Source organism: Coffea arabica, chromosome 11e, assembly GCF_036785885.1.
Source record: "Coffea arabica cultivar ET-39 chromosome 11e, Coffea Arabica ET-39 HiFi, whole genome shotgun sequence".
In the NCBI taxonomy this organism is placed as follows: domain Eukaryota; kingdom Viridiplantae; phylum Streptophyta; class Magnoliopsida; order Gentianales; family Rubiaceae; genus Coffea; species Coffea arabica.
In genome coordinates, this window is record NC_092331.1 from 33910924 (window position 1) to 33924363 (window position 13440).

The 13440-nt window shown below is 42.4% G+C and overlaps 25 non-coding genes across 25 annotated transcripts; all 25 read left to right on the forward strand.

Annotated features, from left to right (window-relative positions):
* Positions 1 to 377: 377 nt before the first annotated feature.
* On the forward strand, positions 378 to 496 carry LOC140022803 (5S ribosomal RNA). Its single transcript, XR_011826782.1, has one exon. It is a non-coding gene; the product is annotated as a 5S ribosomal RNA (ribosomal RNA).
* A 414-nt stretch (positions 497 to 910) lies between these two features.
* Positions 911 to 1029, forward strand: LOC140024578 (5S ribosomal RNA). The gene has a single exon (XR_011828552.1). It is a non-coding gene; the product is annotated as a 5S ribosomal RNA (ribosomal RNA).
* Positions 1030 to 1444: 415 nt separating this feature from the next.
* Positions 1445 to 1563, forward strand: LOC140022804 (5S ribosomal RNA). Its single transcript, XR_011826783.1, has one exon. It is a non-coding gene; the product is annotated as a 5S ribosomal RNA (ribosomal RNA).
* A 414-nt stretch (positions 1564 to 1977) lies between these two features.
* On the forward strand, positions 1978 to 2096 carry LOC140024407 (5S ribosomal RNA). Its single transcript, XR_011828380.1, has one exon. It is a non-coding gene; the product is annotated as a 5S ribosomal RNA (ribosomal RNA).
* Positions 2097 to 2513: 417 nt separating this feature from the next.
* Positions 2514 to 2632, forward strand: LOC140032135 (5S ribosomal RNA). The gene has a single exon (XR_011836060.1). It is a non-coding gene; the product is annotated as a 5S ribosomal RNA (ribosomal RNA).
* A 413-nt stretch (positions 2633 to 3045) lies between these two features.
* LOC140023479 (5S ribosomal RNA) lies at positions 3046 to 3164 on the forward strand. The gene has a single exon (XR_011827447.1). It is a non-coding gene; the product is annotated as a 5S ribosomal RNA (ribosomal RNA).
* A 416-nt stretch (positions 3165 to 3580) lies between these two features.
* LOC140025039 (5S ribosomal RNA) lies at positions 3581 to 3699 on the forward strand. The gene has a single exon (XR_011829016.1). It is a non-coding gene; the product is annotated as a 5S ribosomal RNA (ribosomal RNA).
* Positions 3700 to 4115: 416 nt separating this feature from the next.
* LOC140023641 (5S ribosomal RNA) lies at positions 4116 to 4234 on the forward strand. The gene has a single exon (XR_011827610.1). It is a non-coding gene; the product is annotated as a 5S ribosomal RNA (ribosomal RNA).
* Positions 4235 to 4650: 416 nt separating this feature from the next.
* On the forward strand, positions 4651 to 4769 carry LOC140022805 (5S ribosomal RNA). The gene has a single exon (XR_011826784.1). It is a non-coding gene; the product is annotated as a 5S ribosomal RNA (ribosomal RNA).
* A 416-nt stretch (positions 4770 to 5185) lies between these two features.
* On the forward strand, positions 5186 to 5304 carry LOC140022806 (5S ribosomal RNA). The gene has a single exon (XR_011826785.1). It is a non-coding gene; the product is annotated as a 5S ribosomal RNA (ribosomal RNA).
* A 414-nt stretch (positions 5305 to 5718) lies between these two features.
* On the forward strand, positions 5719 to 5837 carry LOC140023480 (5S ribosomal RNA). Its single transcript, XR_011827448.1, has one exon. It is a non-coding gene; the product is annotated as a 5S ribosomal RNA (ribosomal RNA).
* Positions 5838 to 6254: 417 nt separating this feature from the next.
* On the forward strand, positions 6255 to 6373 carry LOC140022808 (5S ribosomal RNA). Its single transcript, XR_011826787.1, has one exon. It is a non-coding gene; the product is annotated as a 5S ribosomal RNA (ribosomal RNA).
* A 417-nt stretch (positions 6374 to 6790) lies between these two features.
* On the forward strand, positions 6791 to 6909 carry LOC140031973 (5S ribosomal RNA). The gene has a single exon (XR_011835898.1). It is a non-coding gene; the product is annotated as a 5S ribosomal RNA (ribosomal RNA).
* A 413-nt stretch (positions 6910 to 7322) lies between these two features.
* LOC140023481 (5S ribosomal RNA) lies at positions 7323 to 7441 on the forward strand. Its single transcript, XR_011827449.1, has one exon. It is a non-coding gene; the product is annotated as a 5S ribosomal RNA (ribosomal RNA).
* A 416-nt stretch (positions 7442 to 7857) lies between these two features.
* On the forward strand, positions 7858 to 7976 carry LOC140025112 (5S ribosomal RNA). Its single transcript, XR_011829090.1, has one exon. It is a non-coding gene; the product is annotated as a 5S ribosomal RNA (ribosomal RNA).
* Positions 7977 to 8392: 416 nt separating this feature from the next.
* On the forward strand, positions 8393 to 8511 carry LOC140022809 (5S ribosomal RNA). The gene has a single exon (XR_011826788.1). It is a non-coding gene; the product is annotated as a 5S ribosomal RNA (ribosomal RNA).
* Positions 8512 to 8927: 416 nt separating this feature from the next.
* On the forward strand, positions 8928 to 9046 carry LOC140021959 (5S ribosomal RNA). The gene has a single exon (XR_011825941.1). It is a non-coding gene; the product is annotated as a 5S ribosomal RNA (ribosomal RNA).
* Positions 9047 to 9462: 416 nt separating this feature from the next.
* On the forward strand, positions 9463 to 9581 carry LOC140023964 (5S ribosomal RNA). Its single transcript, XR_011827930.1, has one exon. It is a non-coding gene; the product is annotated as a 5S ribosomal RNA (ribosomal RNA).
* A 413-nt stretch (positions 9582 to 9994) lies between these two features.
* Positions 9995 to 10113, forward strand: LOC140023482 (5S ribosomal RNA). The gene has a single exon (XR_011827450.1). It is a non-coding gene; the product is annotated as a 5S ribosomal RNA (ribosomal RNA).
* A 416-nt stretch (positions 10114 to 10529) lies between these two features.
* On the forward strand, positions 10530 to 10648 carry LOC140022810 (5S ribosomal RNA). Its single transcript, XR_011826789.1, has one exon. It is a non-coding gene; the product is annotated as a 5S ribosomal RNA (ribosomal RNA).
* A 413-nt stretch (positions 10649 to 11061) lies between these two features.
* On the forward strand, positions 11062 to 11180 carry LOC140023760 (5S ribosomal RNA). Its single transcript, XR_011827726.1, has one exon. It is a non-coding gene; the product is annotated as a 5S ribosomal RNA (ribosomal RNA).
* Positions 11181 to 11595: 415 nt separating this feature from the next.
* Positions 11596 to 11714, forward strand: LOC140032574 (5S ribosomal RNA). The gene has a single exon (XR_011836500.1). It is a non-coding gene; the product is annotated as a 5S ribosomal RNA (ribosomal RNA).
* Positions 11715 to 12130: 416 nt separating this feature from the next.
* LOC140022811 (5S ribosomal RNA) lies at positions 12131 to 12249 on the forward strand. Its single transcript, XR_011826790.1, has one exon. It is a non-coding gene; the product is annotated as a 5S ribosomal RNA (ribosomal RNA).
* Positions 12250 to 12666: 417 nt separating this feature from the next.
* On the forward strand, positions 12667 to 12785 carry LOC140023483 (5S ribosomal RNA). Its single transcript, XR_011827451.1, has one exon. It is a non-coding gene; the product is annotated as a 5S ribosomal RNA (ribosomal RNA).
* A 415-nt stretch (positions 12786 to 13200) lies between these two features.
* On the forward strand, positions 13201 to 13319 carry LOC140032389 (5S ribosomal RNA). Its single transcript, XR_011836315.1, has one exon. It is a non-coding gene; the product is annotated as a 5S ribosomal RNA (ribosomal RNA).
* The last annotated feature ends 121 nt before the right edge of the window (positions 13320 to 13440 follow it).

Here is a 13440-nt window from a genome sequence, read left to right on the forward strand (position 1 = left end):
TTTATCCAGTAGTAATTTAGCTCCGTCGGAACGATTGCTTAATATTTTGCTTCTTGTCGAAGCGTGAAGGAGGATCTGAAGGCGCGAGACAAATCAGGAACGGTACGGCTCGATCAAAGCCTGGATCGTCGCTCAAATTTGTCGGCGCAAATGTATCAGCGCAAGCGTGAAGGATTGATTTCATGATAATTTAGAGTTGCGGGATGATGGAAAAAAACAGGGGGCAAATCAATAACAAAAAAAATTATGAAAGCAAATAAATAAAAGGATAATAGGAAAATGCTTGAATTGACGCTTAAAATGAATTTCGGTCTAGAAAAGCCACACTGCTTCGCAGGACGGGGTAGTTTAAAAGAATAAAGCGAAAGGAATATGGCGGGTGCGATCATACCAGCACTAATGCACCGGATCCCATCAGAACTTCGAAATTAAGCGTGTTTGGGCGAGAGTAGTACTTGGATTGGTGACCCCCTGGGAAGTCCTCGTGTTGCACCCCTCTCTTTTTTGTTTCGTAATCCAAATTTCCTATTCGTTCTTTATCCTGTAGTAATTTAGCTCCGTCGGAACGATTGCTTAATATTTTGCTTCTTGTCGAAGCGTGAAGGAGGATCTGAAGGCGCGAGACAAATCAGGAACGGTACGGCTCGATCAAAGCCCGGATCGTCGCTCAAATTTGTCGGCGCAAATGTATCACCGCAAGCGTGAAGGATTGATTTCATGATAATTTAGAGTTGCGGGATGATGGAAAAAAACAGGGTGCAAATCAATAAAAAAAAATATATAAAGTAAATAAATAAAAGGATAAAAGGAAAATGCTTCAATTGACGCTTAAAATGAATTCCGGTCTAGAAAAGACACACTGCTTCGCAGGACGGGGCAGTTTAAAAGAATAAAGCGAAAGGAATATGGCGGGTGCGATCATACCAGCACTAATGCACCGGATCCCATCAGAACATCGAAATTAAGCGTGTTTGGGCGAGAGTAGTACTTGGATTGGTGACCCCCTGGGAAGTCCTCGTGTTGCACCCCTCTCTTTTTTGTTTCGAAATCCAAATTTCCTATTCGTTCTTTATCCAGTAGTAATTTAGCTCCGTCGGAACGATTGTTAATATTTTGCTTCTTGTCGAAGCGTGAAGGAGGATCTGAAGGCGCGAGACAAATCAGGAACGGTACGGCTCGATCAAAGCCTGGATCGTCGCTCAAATTTGTCGGCGCAAATGTATCAGCGCAAGCGTGAAGGATTGATTTCATGATAATTTAGAGTTGCGGGATGATGGAAAAAAACAGGGGGCAAATCAATAACAAAAAAAATTATGAAAGCAAATAAATAAAAGGATAATAGGAAAATGCTTGAATTGACGCTTAAAATGAATTTCGGTCTAGAAAAGCCACACTGCTTCGCAGGACGGGGTAGTTTAAAAGAATAAAGCGAAAGGAATATGGCGGGTGCGATCATACCAGCACTAATGCACCGGATCCCATCAGAACTTCGAAATTAAGCGTGTTTGGGCGAGAGTAGTACTTGGATTGGTGACCCCCTGGGAAGTCCTCGTGTTGCACCCCTCTCTTTTTTGTTTCGTAATCCAAATTTCCTATTCGTTCTTTATCCTGTAGTAATTTAGCTCCGTCGGAACGATTGCTTAATATTTTGCTTCTTGTCGAAGCGTGAAGGAGGATCTGAAGGCGCGAGACAAATCAGGAACGGTACGGCTCGATCAAAGCCCGGATCGTCGCTCAAATTTGTCGGCGTAAATGTATCACCGCAAGCGTGAAGGATTGATTTCATGATAATTTAGAGTTGCGGGATGATGGAAAAAAACAGGGTGCAAATCAATAAAAAAAAATATATAAAGTAAATAAATAAAAGGATAAAAGGAAAATGCTTCAATTGACGCTTAAAATGAATTCCGGTCTAGAAAAGACACACTGCTTCGCTGGACGGGGTAGTTTAAAAGAATAAAGCGAAAGGAACGTTGTGGGTGCGATCATACCAGCACTAATGCACCGTATCCCATCAGAACTCCGAAGTTAAGCGTGCTTGGGCGTGAGCAATATTAGGATGGGTGACCCCCTGGGAATTCCTCTTGTTGCACCCCTCTCTTTTTTGTTTCGAAATTCAAATTTTCTATTCGTTCTTTATCCTGTAGTAATTTAGGTCTTTCGGAACGATTGCTTTATATTTTGCATCTTCTCGAAGCATGAAGGCGGATCTGAAGGCGCGAGACAAATCAGGAACGGTACGGCTCGATTAAAGCCCGGAGCGTCGCTCAAATTTTTCGGCGCAAATGTATCAGCGCAAGCGTGAAGGATTGATTTCATGATAATTTAGAGTTGCGGGATGATGGAAAAAAACAGGGGGCAAATCAATAACAAAAAAAAAATATGAAAGCAAATAAATAAAAGGATAAGAGGAAAATGCTTCAATTGACGCTTAAAATGAATTCCGGTCTAGAAAAGCCACACTGCTTCGCAGGACGGGGTAGTTTAAAAGAATAAAGCGAAAGGAACATGGCGGGTGCGATCATACCAGCACTAATGCACCGGATCCCATCAGAACTCCGAAGTTAAGCATGCTTGGGCGAGAATAGTACTAGGATGGGTGACCCCCTGGGAATTCCTCTTGTTGCACCCCTCTCTTTTTTGTTTCAAAATTCAAATTTTCTATTCGTTCTTTATCCTGTAGTAATTTAGGTCCTTCGGAACGATTGCTTTATATTTTGCTTCTTCTCGAAGCATGAAGGCGGATCTGAAGGCGCGAGACAAATCAGGAACGGTACGGCTCGATCAAAGCCCGGATCGTCGCTCAAATTTGTCGGCGCAAATGTATCACCGCAAGCGTGAAGGATTGATTTCATGATAATTTAGAGTTGCGGGATGATGGAAAAAAACAGGGTGCAAATCAATAACAAAAAAATATAAAGTAAATAAATAAAAGGATAAGAGGAAAATGCTTCAATTGACGCTTAAAATGAATTCCGGTCTAGAAAAGCCACACTGCTTCGCTGGACGGGGTAGTTTAAAAGAATAAAGCGAAAGGAACGTTGTGGGTGCGATCATACCAGCACTAATGCACCGTATCCCATCAGAACTCCGAAGTTAAGCGTGCTTGGGCGTGAGCAGTATTAGGATGGGTGACCCCCTGGGAATTCCTCTTGTTGCACCCCTCTCTTTTTTGTTTCGAAATTCAAATTTTCTATTCGTTCTTTATCCTGTAGTAATTTAGGTCCTTCGGAACGATTGCTTTATATTTTGCTTCTTCTCGAAGCATGAAGGCGGATCTGAAGGCGCGAGACAAATCAGGAACGGTACGGCTCGATCAAAGCCCGGAGCGTCGCTCAAATTTATCGGCGCAAATGTATCAGCGCAAGCGTGAAGGATTGATTTCACGATAATTTAGAGTTGCGGGATGATGGAAAAAAACAGGGGGCAAATCAATAACAAAAAAAAATATGAAAGCAAATAAATAAAAGGATAATAGGAAAATGCTTGAATTGACGCTTAAAATGAATTTCGGTCTAGAAAAGCAACACTGCTTCGCAGGACGGGGCAGTTTAAAAGAATAAAGCGAAAGGAATATGGCGGGCGCGATCATACCAGCACTAATGCACCGGATCCCATCAGAACATCGAAATTAAGCGTGTTTGGGCGAGAGTAGTACTTGGATTGGTGACCCCCTGGGAAGTCCTCGTGTTGCACCCCTCTCTTTTTTGTTTCGAAATCCAAATTTCCTATTCGTTCTTTATCCAGTAGTAATTTAGCTCCGTCGGAACGATTGCTTAATATTTTGCTTCTTGTCGAAGCGTGAAGGAGGATCTGAAGGCGCGAGACAAATCAGGAACGGTACGGCTCGATCAAAGCCTGGATCGTCGCTCAAATTTGTCGGCGCAAATGTATCAGCGCAAGCGTGAAGGATTGATTTCATGATAATTTAGAGTTGCGGGATGATGGAAAAAAACAGGGGGCAAATCAATAACAAAAAAAATTATGAAAGCAAATAAATAAAAGGATAATAGGAAAATGCTTGAATTGACGCTTAAAATGAATTTCGGTCTAGAAAAGCCACACTGCTTCGCAGGACGGGGTAGTTTAAAAGAATAAACCGAAAGGAATATGGCGGGTGCGATCATACCAGCACTAATGCACCGGATCCCATCAGAACTTCGAAATTAAGCGTGTTTGGGCGAGAGTAGTACTTGGATTGGTGACCCCCTGGGAAGTCCTCGTGTTGCATCCCTCTCTTTTTTGTTTCGAAATCCAAATTTCCTATTCGTTCTTTATCCTGTAGTAATTTAGCTCCGTCGGAACGATTGCTTAATATTTTGCTTCTTGTCGAAGCGTGAAGGAGGATCTGAAGGCGCGAGACAAATCAGGAACGGTACGGCTCGATCAAAGCCCGGATCGTCGCTCAAATTTGTCGGCGCAAATGTATCAGCGCAAGCGTGAAGGATTGATTTCATGATAATTTAGAGTTGCGGGATGATGGAAAAAAATAGGGTGCAAATCAATAACAAAAAAAAATATGAAAGCAAATAAATAAAAGGATAATAGGAAAATGCTTGAATTGACGCTTAAAATGAATTTCGGTCTAGAAAAGCCACACTGCTTCGCAGGACGGGGTAGTTTAAAAGAATAAAGCGAAAGGAATATGGCGGGTGCGATCATACCAGCACTAATGCACCGGATCCCATCAGAACTTCGAAATTAAGCGTGTTTGGGCGAGAGTAGTACTTGGATTGGTGACCCCCTGGGAAGTCCTCGTGTTGCACCCCTCTCTTTTTTGTTTCGAAATCCAAATTTCCTATTCGTTCTTTATCCTGTAGTAATTTAGCTCCGTCGGAACGATTGCTTAATATTTTGCTTCTTGTCGAAGCGTGAAGGAGGATCTGAAGGCGCGAGACAAATCAGGAACGGTACGGCTCGATCAAAGCCCGGATCGTCGCTCAAATTTATCGGCGCAAATGTATCAGCGCAAGCGTGAAGGATTGATTTCATGATAATTTAGAGTTGCGGGATGATGGAAAAAAACAGGGGGCAAATCAATAACAAAAAAAAATATGAAAGCAAATAAATAAAAGGATAAAAGGAAAATGCTTGAATTGACGCTTAAAATGAATTTCGGTCTGGAAAAGCTACACTGCTTCGCAGGACGGGGTAGTTTAAAAGAATAAAGCGAAAGGAATATGGCGGGTGCGATCATACCAGCACTAATGCACCGGATCCCATCAGAACTTCGAAATTAAGCGTGTTTGGGCGAGAGTAGTACTTGGATTGGTGACCCCCTGGGAAGTCCTCGTGTTGCACCCCTCTCTTTTTTGTTTCGAAATCCAAATTTCCTATTCGTTCTTTATCCTGTAGTAATTTAGCTCCGTCGGAACGATTGCTTAATATTTTGCTTCTTGTCGAAGCGTGAAGGAGGATCTGAAGGCGCGAGACAAATCAGGAACGGTACGGCTCGATCAAAGCCCGGATCGTCGCTCAAATTTGTCGGCGCAAATGTATCAGCGCAAGCGTGAAGGATTGATTTCATGATAATTTAGAGTTGCGGGATGATGGAAAAAAACAGGGTGCAAATCAATAAAAAAAAATATATAAAGTAAATAAATAAAAGGATAAAAGGAAAATGCTTCAATTGACGCTTAAAATGAATTCCGGTCTAGAAAAGACACACTGCTTCGCTGGACGGGGTAGTTTAAAAGAATAAAGCGAAAGGAACGTTGTGGGTGCGATCATACCAGCACTAATGCACCGTATCCCATCAGAACTCCGAAGTTAAGCGTGCTTGGGCGTGAGCAGTATTAGGATGGGTGACCCCCTGGGAATTCCTCTTGTTGCACCCCTCTCTTTTTTGTTTCGAAATTCAAATTTTCTATTCGTTCTTTATCCTGTAGTAATTTAGGTCCTTCGGAACGATTGCTTTATATTTTGCATCTTCTCGAAGCATGAAGGCGGATCTGAAGGCGCGAGACAAATCAGGAACGGTACGGCTCGATCAAAGCCCGGAGCGTCGCTCAAATTTTTCGGCGCAAATGTATCAGCGCAAGCGTGAAGGATTGATTTCATGATAATTTAGAGTTGCGGGATGATGGAAAAAAACAGGGGGCAAATCAATAACAAAAAAAAAATATGAAAGCAAATAAATAAAAGGATAATAGGAAAATGCTTGAATTGACGATTAAAATGAATTTCGGTCTAGAAAAGCCACACTGCTTCGCAGGACGGGGTAGTTTAAAAGAATAAAGCGAAAGGAACATGGCGGGTGCGATCATACCAGCACTAATGCACCGGATCCCATCAGAACTTCGAAATTAAGCGTGTTTGGGCGAGAGTAGTACTTGGATTGGTGACCCCCTGGGAAGTCCTCGTGTTGCACCCCTCTCTTTTTTGTTTCGAAATCCAAATTTCCTATTCGTTCTTTATCCTGTAGTAATTTAGGTCCTTCGGAACGATTGCTTTATATTTTGCTTCTTCTCGAAGCATGAAGGCGGATCTGAAGGCGCGAGACAAATCAGGAACGGTACGGCTCGATCAAAGCCCGGATCGTCGCTCAAATTTGTCGGCGCAAATGCATCAGCGCAAGCGTGAAGGATTGATTTCATGATAATTTAGAGTTGCGGGATGATGGAAAAAAACAGGGGGCAAATCAATAACAAAAAAAAAATATGAAAGCAAATAAATAAAAGGATAAGAGGAAAATGCTTCAATTGACGCTTAAAATGAATTCCGGTCTAGAAAAGCCACACTGCTTCGCAGGACGGGGTAGTTTAAAAGAATAAAGCGAAAGGAACATGGCGGGTGCGATCATACCAGCACTAATGCACCGGATCCCATCAGAACTCCGAAGTTAAGCATGCTTGGGCGAGAGTAGTACTAGGATGGGTGACCCCCTGGGAATTCCTCTTGTTGCACCCCTCTCTTTTTTGTTTCAAAATTCAAATTTTCTATTCGTTCTTTATCCTGTAGTAATTTAGGTCCTTCGGAACGATTGCTTTATATTTTGCTTCTTCTCGAAGCATGAAGGCGGATCTGAAGGCGCGAGACAAATCAGGAACGGTACGGCTCGATCAAAGCCCGGATCGTCGCTCAAATTTGTCGGCGCAAATGTATCACCGCAAGCGTGAAGGATTGATTTCATGATAATTTAGAGTTGCGGGATGATGGAAAAAAACAGGGTGCAAATCAATAACAAAAAAATATAAAGTAAATAAATAAAAGGATAAGAGGAAAATGCTTCAATTGACGCTTAAAATGAATTCCGGTCTAGAAAAGCCACACTGCTTCGCTGGACGGGGTAGTTTAAAAGAATAAAGCGAAAGGAACGTTGTGGGTGCGATCATACCAGCACTAATGCACCGTATCCCATCAGAACTCCGAAGTTAAGCGTGCTTGGGCGTGAGCAGTATTAGGATGGGTGACCCCCTGGGAATTCCTCTTGTTGCACCCCTCTCTTTTTTGTTTCGAAATTCAAATTTTCTATTCGTTCTTTATCCTGTAGTAATTTAGGTCCTTCGGAACGATTGCTTTATATTTTGCTTCTTCTCGAAGCATGAAGGCGGATCTGAAGGCGCGAGACAAATCAGGAACGGTACGGCTCGATCAAAGCCCGGAGCGTCGCTCAAATTTATCGGCGCAAATGTATCAGCGCAAGCGTGAAGGATTGATTTCACGATAATTTAGAGTTGCGGGATGATGGAAAAAAACAGGGGGCAAATCAATAACAAAAAAAAATATGAAAGCAAATAAATAAAAGGATAATAGGAAAATGCTTGAATTGACGCTTAAAATGAATTTCGGTCTAGAAAAGCAACACTGCTTCGCAGGACGGGGCAGTTTAAAAGAATAAAGCGAAAGGAATATGGCGGGTTCGATCATACCAGCACTAATGCACCGGATCCCATCAGAACATCGAAATTAAGCGTGTTTGGGCGAGAGTAGTACTTGGATTGGTGACCCCCTGGGAAGTCCTCGTGTTGCACCCCTCTCTTTTTTGTTTCGAAATCCAAATTTCCTATTCGTTCTTTATCCAGTAGTAATTTAGCTCCGTCGGAACGATTGCTTAATATTTTGCTTCTTGTCGAAGCGTGAAGGAGGATCTGAAGGCGCGAGACAAATCAGGAACGGTACGGCTCGATCAAAGCCCGGATCGTCGCTCAAATTTGTCGGCGCAAATGTATCACCGCAAGCGTGAAGGATTGATTTCATGATAATTTAGAGTTGCGGGATGATGGAAAAAAACAGGGGGCAAATCAATAACAAAAAAAATTATGAAAGCAAATAAACAAAAGGATAATAGGAAAATGCTTGAATTGACGCTTAAAATGAATTTCGGTCTAGAAAAGCCACACTGCTTCGCAGGACGGGGTAGTTTAAAAGAATAAAGCGAAAGGAATATGGCGGGTGCGATCATACCAGCACTAATGCACCGGATCCCATCAGAACTTCGAAATTAAGCGTGTTTGGGCGAGAGTAGTACTTGGATTGGTGACCCCCTGGGAAGTCCTCGTGTTGCACCCCTCTCTTTTTTGTTTCGAAATCCAAATTTCCTATTCGTTCTTTATCCAGTAGTAATTTAGCTCCGTCGGAACGATTGCTTAATATTTTGCTTCTTGTCGAAGCGTGAAGGAGGATCTGAAGGCGCGAGACAAATCAGGAACGGTACGGCTCGATCAAAGCCCGGAGCGTCGCTCAAATTTATCGGCGCAAATGTATCAGCGCAAGCGTGAAGGATTGATTTCACGATAATTTAGAGTTGCGGGATGATGGAAAAAAACAGGGGGCAAATCAATAACAAAAAAAAATATGAAAGCAAATAAATAAAAGGATAATAGGAAAATGCTTGAATTGACGCTTAAAATTAATTTCGGTCAAGAAAAGCAACACTGCTTCGCAGGACGGGGTAGTTTAAAAGAATAAAACGAAAGGAACATGGCGGGTGCGATCATACCAGCACTAATGCACCGGATCCCATCAGAACTCCGAAGTTAAGCATGCTTGGGCGAGAGTAGTGCTAGGATGGGTTACCCCCTGGGAATTCCTCTTGTTGCACCCCTCTCTTTTTTGTTTCGAAATTCAAATTTTCTATTCGTTCTTTATCCTGTAGTAATTTAGCTCCGTCGGAACGATTGCTTAATATTTTGCTTCTTGTCGTAGCGTGAAGGAGGATCTGAAGGCGCGAGACAAATCAGGAACGGTACGGCTCGATCAAAGCCCGGATCGTCGCTCAAATTTGTCGGCGCAAATGTATCAGCGCAAGCGTGAAGGATTGATTTCATGATAATTTAGAGTTGCGGGATGATGGAAAAAAACAGGGGGCAAATCAATAACAAAAAAAATTATGAAAGCAAATAAATAAAAGGATAATAGGAAAATGCTTGAATTGACGCTTAAAATGAATTTCGGTCTAGAAAAGCCACACTGCTTCGCAGGACGGGGTAGTTTAAAAGAATAAAGCGAAAGGAATATGGTAGGTGCGATCATACCAGCACTAATGCACCGGATCCCATCAGAACTTCGAAATTAAGCGTGTTTGGGCGAGAGTAGTACTTGGATTGGTGACCCCCTGGGAAGTCCTCGTGTTGCACCCCTCTCTTTTTTGTTTCGAAATCCAAATTTCCTATTCGTTCTTTATCCTGTAGTAATTTAGCTCCGTCGGAACGATTGCTTAATATTTTGCTTCTTGTCGAAGCGTGAAGGAGGATCTGAAGGCGCGAGACAAATCAGGAACGGTACGGCTCGATCAAAGCCCGGATCGTCGCTCAAATTTGTCGGCGCAAATGTATCACCGCAAGCGTGAAGGATTGATTTCATGATAATTTAGAGTTGCGGGATGATGGAAAAAAATAGGGTGCAAATCAATAACAAAAAAATATAAAGTAAATAAATAAAAGGATAAGAGGAAAATGCTTCAATTGACGCTTAAAATGAATTCCGGTCTAGAAAAGCCACACTGCTTCGCTGGACGGGGTAGTTTAAAAGAATAAAGCGAAAGGAACGTTGTGGGTGCGATCATACCAGCACTAATGCACCGTATCCCATCAGAACTCCGAAGTTAAGCGTGCTTGGGCGTGAGCAGTATTAGGATGGGTGACCCCCTGGGAATTCCTCTTGTTGCACCCCTCTCTTTTTTGTTTCGAAATTCAAATTTTCTATTCGTTCTTTATCCTGTAGTAATTTAGGTCCTTCGGAACGATTGCTTTATATTTTGCTTCTTCTCGAAGCATGAAGGCGGATCTGAAGGCGCGAGACAAATCAGGAACGGTACGGCTCGATCAAAGCCCGGAGCGCCGCTCAAATTTATCGGCGCAAATGTATCAGCGCAAGCGTGAAGGATTGATTTCACGATAATTTAGAGTTGCGGGATGATGGAAAAAAACAGGGGGCAAATCAATAACAAAAAAAAATATGAAAGCAAATAAATAAAAGGATAATTGGAAAATGCTTGAATTGACGCTTAAAATGAATTTCGGTCTAGAAAAGCAACACTGCTTCGCAGGACGGGGTAGTTTAAAAGAATAAAGCGAAAGGAATATGGCGGGTGCGATCATACCAGCACTAATGCACCGGATCCCATCAGAACTTCGAAATTAAGCGTGTTTGGGCGAGAGTAGTACTTGGATTGGTGACCCCCTGGGAAGTCCTCGTGTTGCACCCCTCTCTTTTTTGTTTCGAAATCCAAATTTCCTATTCGTTCTTTATCCTGTAGTAATTTAGCTCCGTCGGAACGATTGCTTAATATTTTGCTTCTTGTCGAAACGTGAAGGAGGATCTGAAGGCGCGAGACAAATCAGGAACGGTACGGCTCGATCAAAGCCCGGATCGTCGCTCAAATTTGTCGGCGCAAATGTATCACCGCAAGCGTGAAGGATTGATTTCATGATAATTTAGAGTTGCGGGATGATGGAAAAAAACAGGGTGCAAATCAATAAAAAAAATATATAAAGTAAATAAATAAAAGGATAAAAGGAAAATGCTTCAATTGACGCTTAAAATGAATTCCGGTCTAGAAAAGACACACTGCTTCGCTGGACGGGGTAGTTTAAAAGAATAAAACGAAAGGAACATTGTGGGTGCGATCATACCAGCACTAATGCACCGTATCCCATCAGAACTCCGAAGTTAAGCGTGCATGGGCGTGAGCAGTATTAGGATGGGTGACCCCCTGGAAATTCCTCTTGTTGCACCCTTTTCTTTTTTGTTTCGAAATTCAAATTTTCTATTCGTTCTTTATCTTGTAGTAATTTAGGTCCTTCAGAACGATTGCTTTATATTTTGCTTCTTCTCGAAGCATGAAGGCGGATCTGAAGGCGCGAGAGAAATCAGGAACGGTACGGCTCGATCAAAGCCCGGATCAGCGCTCAAATTTGTCGGCGCAAATGTATCAGCGCTAGCGTGATGGATTGATTTCATGACAATTTATTGTTGCGCGATGAGGGAAAAAAACAGGGTGCAAATCAATAACAAAAAAAAATATGAAAGCAATAAACAAAAGGATAAGAAAAAAATGCTTGAATTGACGCATAAAATGAATTTCGGTCTAGAAAAGCCACACTGCTTCGCAGGACGGGGTAGTTTAAAAGAATAAAGCGAAAGGAACATGGCGGGTGCGATCATACCAGCACTAATGCACCGGATCCCATCAGAACTCCGAAGTTAAGCATGCTTGGGCGAGAGTAGTGCTAGGATGGGTGACCCCCTGGGAATTCCTCTTGTTGCACCCCTCTCTTTTTTGTTTCGAAATTCAAATTTTCTATTCGTTCTTTATCCTGTAGTAATTTAGCTCCGTCGGAACGATTGCTTAATATTTTGCTTCTTGTCGAAGCGTGAAGGAGGATCTGTAGGCGCGAGACAAATCAGGAACGGTACGGCTCGATCAAAGCCCGGATCGTCGCTCAAATTTGTCGGCGCAAATGTATCAGCGCAAGCGTGAAGGATTGATTTCATGATAATTTAGAGTTGCGGGATGATGGAAAAAAACAGGGGGCAAATCAATAACAAAAAAAAATATGAAAGCAAATAAATAAAAGGATAATAGGAAAATGCTTGAATTGACGCTTAAAATGAATTTCAGTCTAGAAAAGCCACACTGCTTCGCAGGACGGGGTAGTTTAAAAGAATAAAGCGAAAGGAATATGGCGGGTGCGATCATACCAGCACTAATGCACCGGATCCCATCAGAACTTCGAAATTAAGCGTGTTTGGGCGAGAGTAGTACTTGGATTGGTGACCCCCTGGGAAGTCCTCGTGTTGCACCCCTCTCTTTTTTGTTTCGAAATCCAAAGTTCCTATTCGTTCTTTATCCTGTAGTAATTTAGCTCCGTCGGAACGATTGCTTAATATTTTGCTTCTTGTCGAAGCGTGAAGGAGGACCTGAAGGCGCGAGACAAATCAGGAACGGTACGGCTCGATCAAAGCCCGGATCGTCGCTCAAATTTGTCGGCGCAAATGTATCAGCGCAAGCGTGAAGGATTGATTTCATGATAATTTAGAGTTGCGGGATGATGGAAAAAAATAGGGGGCAAATCAATAACAAAAAAAAAATATGAAAGCAAATAAATAAAAGGATAATAGGTAAATGCTTGAATTGATGCTTAAAATGAATTTCGGTCTAGAAAAGCCGCACTGCTTCGCAGGACGGGGTAGTTTAAAAGAATAAATCGAAAGGAACGTTGTGGGTGCGATCATACCAGCACTAATGCACCGTATCCCATCAGAACTCCGAAGTTAAGCGTGCTTGGGCGTGAGCAGTATTAGGATGGGTGACCCCCTGGGAATTCCTCTTGTTGCACCCCTTTCTTTTTTGTTTCGAAATTCAAATTTTCTATTCGTTCTTTATCTTGTAGTAATTTAGGTCCTTCGGAACGATTGCTTTATATTTTGCTTCTTCTCGAAGCATGAAGGCGGATCTGAAGGCGCGAGAGAAATCAGGAACGGTACGGCTCGATCAAAGCCCGGATCATCGCTCAAATTTGTCGGCGCAAATGTATCAGCGCTAGCATGATGGATTGATTTCATGACAATTTATTGTTGCGCGATGAGGGAAAAAAACAGGGTGCAAATCAATAACAAAAAAAAATATGAAAGCAATAAACAAAAGGATAAGAGAAAAATGCTTGAATTGACGCTTAAAATGAATTTCGGTCTAGAAAAGCCACACTGCTTCGCAGGACGGGGTAGTTTAAAAGAATAAAGCGAAAGGAACATGGCGGGTGCGATCATACCAGCACTAATGCACCGGATCCCATCAGAACTCCGAAGTTAAGCATGCTTGGGCGAGAGTAGTGCTAGGATGGGTGACCTCCTGGGAATTCCTCTTGTTGCACCCCTCTCTTTTTTGTTTCGAAATTCAAATTTTCTATTCGTTCTTTATCCTGTAGTAATTTAGCTCCGTCGGAACGATTGCTTAATATTTTGCTTCTTGTCGAAGCGTGAAGGAGGATCTGAAGG